The sequence below is a fragment of the Mycetomoellerius zeteki genome, unplaced genomic scaffold, assembly GCF_001594055.1.
Source record: "Mycetomoellerius zeteki isolate Tzet28-1 unplaced genomic scaffold, Tzet1.0 scaffold6, whole genome shotgun sequence".
Taxonomy (NCBI): domain Eukaryota; kingdom Metazoa; phylum Arthropoda; class Insecta; order Hymenoptera; family Formicidae; genus Mycetomoellerius; species Mycetomoellerius zeteki.
In genome coordinates, this window is record NW_017257609.1 from 44,234 (window position 1) to 53,611 (window position 9,378).

Genomic DNA, 9,378 nt, shown 5'->3' on the forward strand with positions numbered 1-9,378 from the left:
GCGCCAGGGGGGCCTTATGTGCCCCGCGTGGCACAGTGTGCTATTTGAGGCGCACCCTCGGCGTGTCCGCCTGCCCCTCGAATGGGGTGAAAAGAGGATGACGATGAGGTAGGTGCCCGGATTTACGCGACGGCGTCAACTAAAGCGAGAACCGGGTGGAGAAACAATAGCCAATTGATGGATGACGTGACATCTATCAAAAGGCGTGCTGGTCGCCGCGGCGGGGAGGGTGCGGGGGAGACGCCGAACCATGCCCAAACTGTCCGTGGGGCCCCTTGGGTGGCGCCACCCGTGTCGGTGCCCCTGGTGTCGGAGCCAGGGGAATCCCGAAAATTGAGGGCCTTGCACCATAGTCCGAAATTAGTAGGGGTCCGGAACCCAGCGTGCGCGATGCAATTCTGCGAACCAGCGGTATATGCGGTTTCTCCGGGGGAACTTGGGGGCTTATCTTCTGATTGGTAGGGTATACCCTGAACCACGCAGCCGATACGGGGAACAGAATCGATGATACACATGGATAATAATAATAATAAAAATAAAAAAGGAAGCGAAGGATAGAAACGAAGAAGAGGCAGGGACGTTTCTACAAGAGGTACGCGTGGAAGTAACGTGAGAAGAAATAAGGACGAAAGGAACTAAAGGTTTCTTCAGAAAACCTGGAAAAGGTTCATGACACAGGATACTGGCAGCATGGACTCGCCCGCAATGGAGACAGAAGAAGCGATCGAGATCAGCTCGTCAGATAGCGAGATGGACGTTGAAATCGTCGGCAACCGAAAGAAAAACAGAAGAGCAATTATACTTGACAACTCGGACGCTTCTCCACCAGAAAGGTGGAAAGGAGGGGATCCGCTGAAAACAAGAAAAGTGGAACCACAGGGGAATACGTAGGAAGAAGGGAAGCCATACTTAGATATAACGAAGCGAAGGAGCGAATCTCTTCAATTAGACAGAGAAAAAATAATACGACAGTATAGCGACCAAGAATTATTTAAGAAAGCGAGAGTGAATATAGAGGGAATAAAGGAGCAGATGGAGGAGATGTCGAATGATGAGTTAGCGGAGAAAGTACAAGCTAGCTTAACGGAGGTCCTGAGAATAGCCAGGGCATCCAGTAATTTGAAAGGAACATTCCAGAAAAGTATGAAGATGCTGCATTGTCTCTAGGAATCATGGAAATATTTAGGGAAAGGGCCACCCTGTCCAAAGAAGAAGCACACTCGGAAGAGATTAGAGCCCTAAAAAGAGAAGTGGGAAAATTAAGGGCAAGACTCGAGGACGAGGTCGAGAGGGAAAGGAGGAAAGCATTACAATCGGCAGGAGAGGCAGAATCTTATAAGAAGGAATTACAAGAATTAAAAAAGGAAAAGGTGGAAAAAAGGGACAAGATTACAAGTCCAAGGAAAGGTTATAACAAGGAAAAAAGAAGTCCAAGACGAGTTCCTTCTGCGAACATTAAAGCAAGGGATAAGTTAATCACTTCTAATTCAGAACAGATGGACATGAAAAAGGACTCAGAGAAGGTGATCCTAAACAGACCTGAGGAATGGCTGGAAGTAAGGCGGTCCACACTGCGGAAAGAGGAAGCTTATAAAGGAGGGCATAGAGGTACAAAGAGCTATATACGCCTCACATAAGAGATACATGTCGGAAGCTAGTATAGATACAAAATCCTCGAAAGACAAGAACGAATTGAAAACAAAAGAGAAGAAAAACAGGTCGGAAGGAAAACCCAACGCTACTCCGAGAGAGCTCGCGGATATTATTAGGGAAATAGTAGTTGAAGAGCTAGCTAAATATCATAGGATACCGATAATTAAGGAGATGCAGATCATTAAGGGTCCAAGTGAACACACAGCAAGTAGTAAGAATAAGAATAGGGGAGGAACCCCGTTGGAAAAATATCACCAAGAGGAGAATACTCCGAAAACAAAAAGAACTGGAACAGAAGGAGATAAAGAAACGTCAAGTAGTAAAAAGGAGGAATTGCCATGGTCCAAGGTCGTTGGCAGAAGGATAAGGAAAAAAGAACAAAGTGCTAGGAGGGAAATAGTAACACCGAGCACAACTCCAGGGAAGGCAAGTAAACAAACAAAGGAAGAGGAAAGTAATAGGCGAACCCCTAGGACAGCGGCAGTCCAAATCAGCTGTCGTGGAGACATAAACTACGCGGAAGCGATGAGACTGGCAAAGTCACGAGTCGACATTGATATGATCGGTATAAAAGAAATCAGACCGAGGAAAACAAGAACAGGGGCACTACTGCTCGAAATTCCGGGAACGGAAAGTTACGAAAAAGCTAACGAACTTGCTAATAAATTAAAAGAAGCATTCAGGGAGCGAGAAAACGTGCTAATATCTCGTCCGGAAAAAATGGCGGATATTAGAATTAGAGACCTAGAAGAATCTGTGACGAGAGAAGATATCATACAGACAATTACATCAGAGGGAAAGTGCCCCAAAGAAGCAGTTAAGCTAGGGGAGATCATATCGTCGGTAAATGGCTTAGGTACTATGTGGTTGCGATGTCCATTGGCGGCAGCCAAAAACATTACCAAAGAAAGAAGGGTTCGTATAGGATGGACGATGGTACGAGTGGAACTACTACCAGAAAGGATGATTCAATGTTACAGATGCTTGGAAATTGGCCATGTAAGAAATCAATGTCGTAGTGAGAAAGACAGAGGCAGAACTTGTTACAGATGCGGACAGGAGGGTCACCTCGCCAAAGAGTGCGCTGGTAACGCACATTGCTTAATATGTGCGGAGAGAAAATTGAGGGCAGACCACAGAATGGGAGGTCCCGCGTGCAAGCCTACTCCGCTAAAAAAGACAGTAAACACAAGGGAGAAGCTAGAGACATCCAAGGCTGGATCAAAAAATACAAGAGGAAACGACAACTCGATAGATATGGAAGTTAAAATACCGGTAACTGATGGGCATAGTAACACTCTGAGAAAGGAAGGAGAAGATAGTGTCACAAGATCGATGGCAGCGTAAGGGAGAGTAGGATACCAGAAGCAATGGAGATCCCGGAGGAAATGGAGATAGAAGATACCCCAAGGGAGAGCCAGATAGATACCTAGCCACTCCAGGTAGTGGCGGAATGGCCAAAAGAAAAACAACAAGGATGGTCTAGTGACGATATAGAGAAAAAAATAAAAGAAGATAGTGGAGAAGGAGGAATCTCCAAAAGTGAACTAAATAGCTAACAGCATATTGCAAGCCAACATAAATCACTCACGTGATGGACATGACATGTTAATGCAAAATATGATGGAAGGGGACTTCTCTATAGCAGTAGTATCGGAGCCGTACGTAGTACCCAGAGAACATTCGCACTGGGTTTCCAACGATAACAAAACAATAGCGATAACATGGAGACAGAAAATTAATGCGATACCATGTACTCTGCTGATGAAAGGAAGACACTTTGTCTTAATACGCTGGGGAGATATAGTGGTGGTCGGGACCTACATGTCTCCCAATATGGAGGTCAGCATCGTCGAAAAAGCTCCCGAAGAGATGGAGAATTGGATACTACAAATATGGGAAAAACCGATTTTTGTGATGGGAGATTTTAATGCGAAGTCAAATTTGTGGCAAGCAAAAACGACGGATCAAAGGGGAATTATGGTTACTGAATGGGCTAGTCGAGTGGGATTGTGCTGCCTCAACAGAGGAGGAAAGAGCACATTCATCGGGAACTTTGGAGAGTCAATTATAGACCTCACATTTGCGAACCCGACAGCTGCTCACAGGGTGACCTCGTGGATCGTCTCGAATAGAGAAAGTAAATCGGACCACAGTACATCGAAGTAGAAATCCGCCCAACCGGGATGCAGTCAACAGAAAGAGGTACCCACAACCTAAACGGTGGGCAACCAAGAAATTGGACGAGGACTTGCTCATGGCAGCGGTGATGATTGGAAGTTGACCTAAATCCAGTCAAACAGATAACGACACGGAAAATCGAGCCATAAAAATAAGAAGCATCCTATTCAATGCATGTAATACAGCGATGCCACAAATTGAGCCTAGACCACGCAGGGCAATGCCCTGATGATCGGACGAACTGGCAAGACTTAGGTCGGAACTTACGGCGGCACGTAGACGGCTGCGTAGAATAAGAAAAAGAACGGCCTATAACCAGGATGACCTGGAGACACAGAGATTCCTCGGAGAATATAGACAGGCTAGGGACAGTTTTAGCAAAGCACTCAGGAAAGCGAAAGCAAAATCTTGGGAGGAATTTGCCCTTACACTAAACGAAGACCCATGGGGGCGACCGTATAAGACGGTACTCGGGAAACTTAGAAGGTGGTCACCGCCATGTACGGAGACGTTAGAGGACAATACTCTGGACAGGGTACTAAGTGGACTGTTTCCCTCAGAAATAAATGAGACAGACTGTTGGAAAGAACCGTCACTTCCAACAGAAGGAATCCATGCGTGGAAGGAGGAATTAAAAGTTTCCCAAGAAGAATTGGATTGGACGGATGACCAGAAAAAACGCAGCCCCGGGTCTAAGTGGTATATCGTCAAAGATCTGGGCCCTGGTGTCAATAGAGATAGCGATGGGAATGAGAACCCTGTTCACGGAATACTTAAAAGAGGGAAAGTTTCCTAACTTATGAAAAAACGCCAAGTTAGTGCTACTTAGAAAACATAGCAAGCCAGATAACTAAGCGGCGGGTTACCGGCCTATCTGCTTGGATGACGAGACCAAATTATTAGAGAGAATTATTGCGGAAAGAATAACTATACATTTAAATACAAGGGGGCCGAATCTTAGCTATACACAATTCGGCTTTAGAAGAGAGAAATCTACCATAGATGCTGTAACAATGGCCAGAGAATATATGGAGGAATCCTTCAAAAAAGATAAAGTGGTAATTGGAGTCTTGCTGGATATTAAAAATGCATTTAACACTCTGCCGTGGAGAGTCATAGGATCGGCTCTAAATAAACACAGAATACCACTATATATAAGAAGGGTAGTACGTGACTACTTAAGCAATAGGAAGCTGACATTCACCAAAAATGACGGCACAATAGACGAGAGGGAGGTACAAAGAGGAAGGAATCCCCCAGGGGTCCATACTGGGCCCTTTATTATGGAACTTGGGCTTCGATATGATCATGAAGAGGAAGGAGATTTCACAGGACTGTATAATAATATGTTACGCAGACGATACGTTGATACTAACATCTGGAACCGACTGGGACGAGGCTACCGTTGGCGCGAATTTCGCGGTCGATACAGTCGTCCAAAGAATAGAGGATATGGGCCTGGAGGTATCGTCCTCTAAGACTGAAATTGTAGGTTTCTACGAAAGAGGGAGACCCGCAAACACGATGGTAAAAGTAGCAGATATAGACATCAAAGTGGGAAACAAAATGAGATATTTGGGACTAATCCTAGACAGCAAATGGACATTCACCGAACATTTTACAGAATTAGCTCCTAGGCTCGAAAGGTCAGGACTTGCATTAAGTAGATTACTACCAAATCTGGGAGGCCCAAATAACAGAGTAAGAAAACTTTACTCAAATGTAATAACATCCATAGTACTATATGGTGCCCCCATATGGGCATACGAAGTAAAAAGAAATAGGAAGGCTAGACAAATCCTCAGATCCACACAACGAAGGATGACAGGACGAATAATAAGAGCATACAGGACGACTTCATTTGCGGTTAATACGGCACTCGCAGGAGTTCCCCCTTTTGAACTGAAGGCTATAAAGTACGAGGAGACCTATGAGAGAATAACCGATCTAAAGAAGAATGCTCTTCCTAACATCCCGATACAGAAGAGATCGGTGGACATAATTAAAGAAGCAGCCAGGAGAAAATTAACCAGGGAGTGGAAAAAATGGCTAAGACAACAAAACAAAGGAGAAGACGCTGTCCTCGGAGCAATAGAGACTCAATTACAGGAATGGCAGGACGCTAGAGTAGGCCTATCTTTCCGGGCAACCCAAATACTAACTGGACACGGATGTTTTGGGAAATATCTCCACAAAATAGGTAGAGAGAACACAACCCGGTGCTGGCACTGTGACTCCACAAATGACACTGCCAGACACACAATGAGATACTGCCCAGCGTGGAACCGGGAGCGCGCAGAACTGATAGGAGTAATCGGGGCGGATCTAACCTGGGAGGCAATAATTAGAACCATGAGGATAGAAAGGACCAGATAGGCGATCATCGAATTTTGCGAAAAGGTCATGACAAAGAAGGAAGCTGCAGAAAGGAACAGACAGGGAGTAATCACTGCGAGCGGTTAGGTTAAGCGCTATGAGGAATTAGGTGGGTGACCGGATCGAGTATCGGGACGGTCAACTTCTCCGAGGAAACGAGCTATCAACTGTTGACTCGGGGCCCACAAGCAACATGGTGCACTAGGAGGAGACAAACAGCCTCACCGAATAGCGGGGTGGTTGGTCCCGTCTACAGGTAGTGAAAAGATGGAAGATAACTAAGAGGTGAGACGGAATACTCCGACTCTCTCGATGGGTGCCTCATGGAACAGAAAGCGGGGGCGATCTGTCCCCTCGAGATGGGGAACCGGGTTAGGGGGGGAGTGGTGCCGGCGTCATCACTCTCCCACTGTACATACATAGGTTAGGTTCGCATTGCGTAATAACGGGGGCTCACCTGGAAGTACTACCAAAACAGTCGGGTTAGGTACGCCCGCAGGGGTTTTAGTGGGTAGGACCTCGGTGGCAGCAGCTCCCGAGGGGGAGCCCCACATATCCCGCCCCCCTCCCCCGAGGGAGATGGGAATGCGTAACGCATTTCCCCTGCGTCACAAAAAAAAAGGTTCCGGACGGGTTAGGTCCGACCTAGGCCGGTTGACCGGGGGGTCCCAGAAGTATGCTGCACGCGTTTCTGGGAGCCCCTCACTATGGCCAGAGCAGGACACCCGGAGGGGTTGTAATGGGTCCAAGTCCCACATAACCCCGGAATTTCCCCCGAGATCCCGGGGTATGCGAAGGCATTTCCCATCCGTTATAAAAAAAGGGCTTTTTTGGTTTTTTGATCAGCACAAGGCGAACTATTTTCCAGGTTGCCGGAAAGACTCACTGAGGCATGCCGTAAAGCAGCGCGTCCACAAGCCAGTCAAAATAATCGACGTACTCCTCACAACCCATCCCATAACCCCATCAGGGCCAGACGCCTTACCAGCGTTAATCCTGGCACAAGCGGTCGAGATCTCCTCCCCAGTCACCGCGAGAGCCTCGTCCCACTGAACGGGAGAAGGACGCAGGTCCAAATCCCCCGTCCCAGCCGGGAACAACACCTCCACGACACTCCTCACTGTGACCGAGGGAAGAGTCCCAACCAATTGGGAAGCTCCAACGCGCAATTTGTTTAATACTGTCCGGTATAGTCCAGGCATAGTCCAGAGGTCCCTATCAAGTGTACTGAGAAGGCTTTGCCATAGAGTCATCTTAGACCTTTTGATGGCAGACGCCCCTCAGGACCCTTCTAGTATCGCGCAAGTCCTGCCAAACACCTCGGACCATCTCGGAGTCCCGATATTTCCACCGCAACCTCATGAGGCGTCTCCGCACTCGTGTACAGCGAGCTCGGAGCTCCGCAATTTCATTGTTCCATCAGTAGGCAGAAGGTCTATCGGTGGATTTAACTTGCGGCATTGAGACATCTGAGATTTCTCTCAATGTCTCGTTAATTCTACTAACCAGCGAGTCCACCGCTAAGTCCCCCTGAGGAGAGGACCAGGCCTTAACATTGGCCGCCGCACATAATAGGTCCATGTTGGTCTTCCCAGCGCACCATCTGGGAAAATATTTATTGGCCAACATCCTTCTAAGGGGGCCCACAATTTGTTCCTGCACCCTCATGAGGATGTAGCGGTCGGACAGGGATTCTATATCCCTCGCAACGCGCCAGTCGCAAATCTTCCTAAACGCGGAAGATGAGGACCACGAAAGGTCCACGCAGGACACATCGCGCGGATGCATGCATGTGAGCACAAACCCGGTGTTAAGGAGGATCAAATCTAACCCCGCCGTCCAACCAGCTAAGACTCTACCTTTACGATTTGCACCTCCGGGATTCCACGCAAGGGACCTGGCATTAAAATTCCCGAGCAGCAGCAGAGGCCTCCGATCACAAGATTTAATTCGCACGCCAAGGTCGAAGAGATCCCTCTCAAACTCAACCTCCGAGAGATTGGGGGAGAAGTAGTAGCTAAAAACCACTACTCCCCCCACTCAACCGCCGCAAAGCCCCTTCTCTTGAACAGGGGTGAGCATAGAACATCTACACGAGAATATTGCCACGATAAGGCAGCGGTCGGCGGATTATCCAAGGAGAAGATCCACTGTCCATCTACAGCTGAGTGTGGCTCCGAGACTGCCACGAGGCTAATACTTTCCTCCTCATACACCCGCGCAATCAAGTCCTGTGCGGGTCACGACCAGTTTACGTTGATCTGTCCAATATTAGCCATTGGACGGATCTATCACCATCCCCTCCTTCATAGGGAGAACATCCTTAGGCGGGGGGACAGTAGCGCTCGACTCTCCATGTTCATCGTGTACCCTATCGCCACCATTCATATCCGCGATAGCGGTCACTCGCGTCGGACTGTTATTTGGAACACATCCCTCTCCGCCAGCCCTGTGGTCAGCCGGGAGATTTCTGGTCGTACAAACCGGGCAATGAGGTGGTGCTCTGCAGCCAACAGCCGTATGGTCCTCTTTACTGCAGCTAAAGCACCCACCGCTCCTGTCCACCTCACTTCTATAGTTCACCCTTGTGTGACCTATCGCGAAGCATCTGTAGCATTGCAGTCTTCTCTTTGCCAATGGCACAATGCGCACTCGCGACCAACCTATGCATAATCCACCGTCTTTCTGCAGTAAGTCAGCGCAGGTCTCAGGACACTGCAACTAGGCAGTTTTAAAACCGCCTCTACCAGGCTTCAGAGCCCACACGAATGTCTCCAATTTGGACCTTTCCCCGTAAGGCGACAGCTTTCACGATCTCTCTCACAGTCACGGAGTCGTCCAAGTCTAGCAGGCGTAGTTCCAGCCTCCTAACTGGGCGTATTATTTTCACCCCTTTACGATTCTGGAACAAAGAATCGAGTCGGACCGCTAGGGAGTTGGCCTTTGAGCAGGCATCCTCACCTGGTATCTCAACAAGGAGACGCCGATCTGCGCTTTCCTTACTCTGGTATCAGCAATATCGAGCTCCTTCAAAGAGATCCCAGATCTCGCCTCTCCCATGATCTCCGCATACGTAGGACCACCTTCCTCGCATCTGATCATGATGACCGCGGAGTTTGTTTTCTGGGTCCTGACACGCGGAGGTCGCGCGACGGAGGCCACCGATCG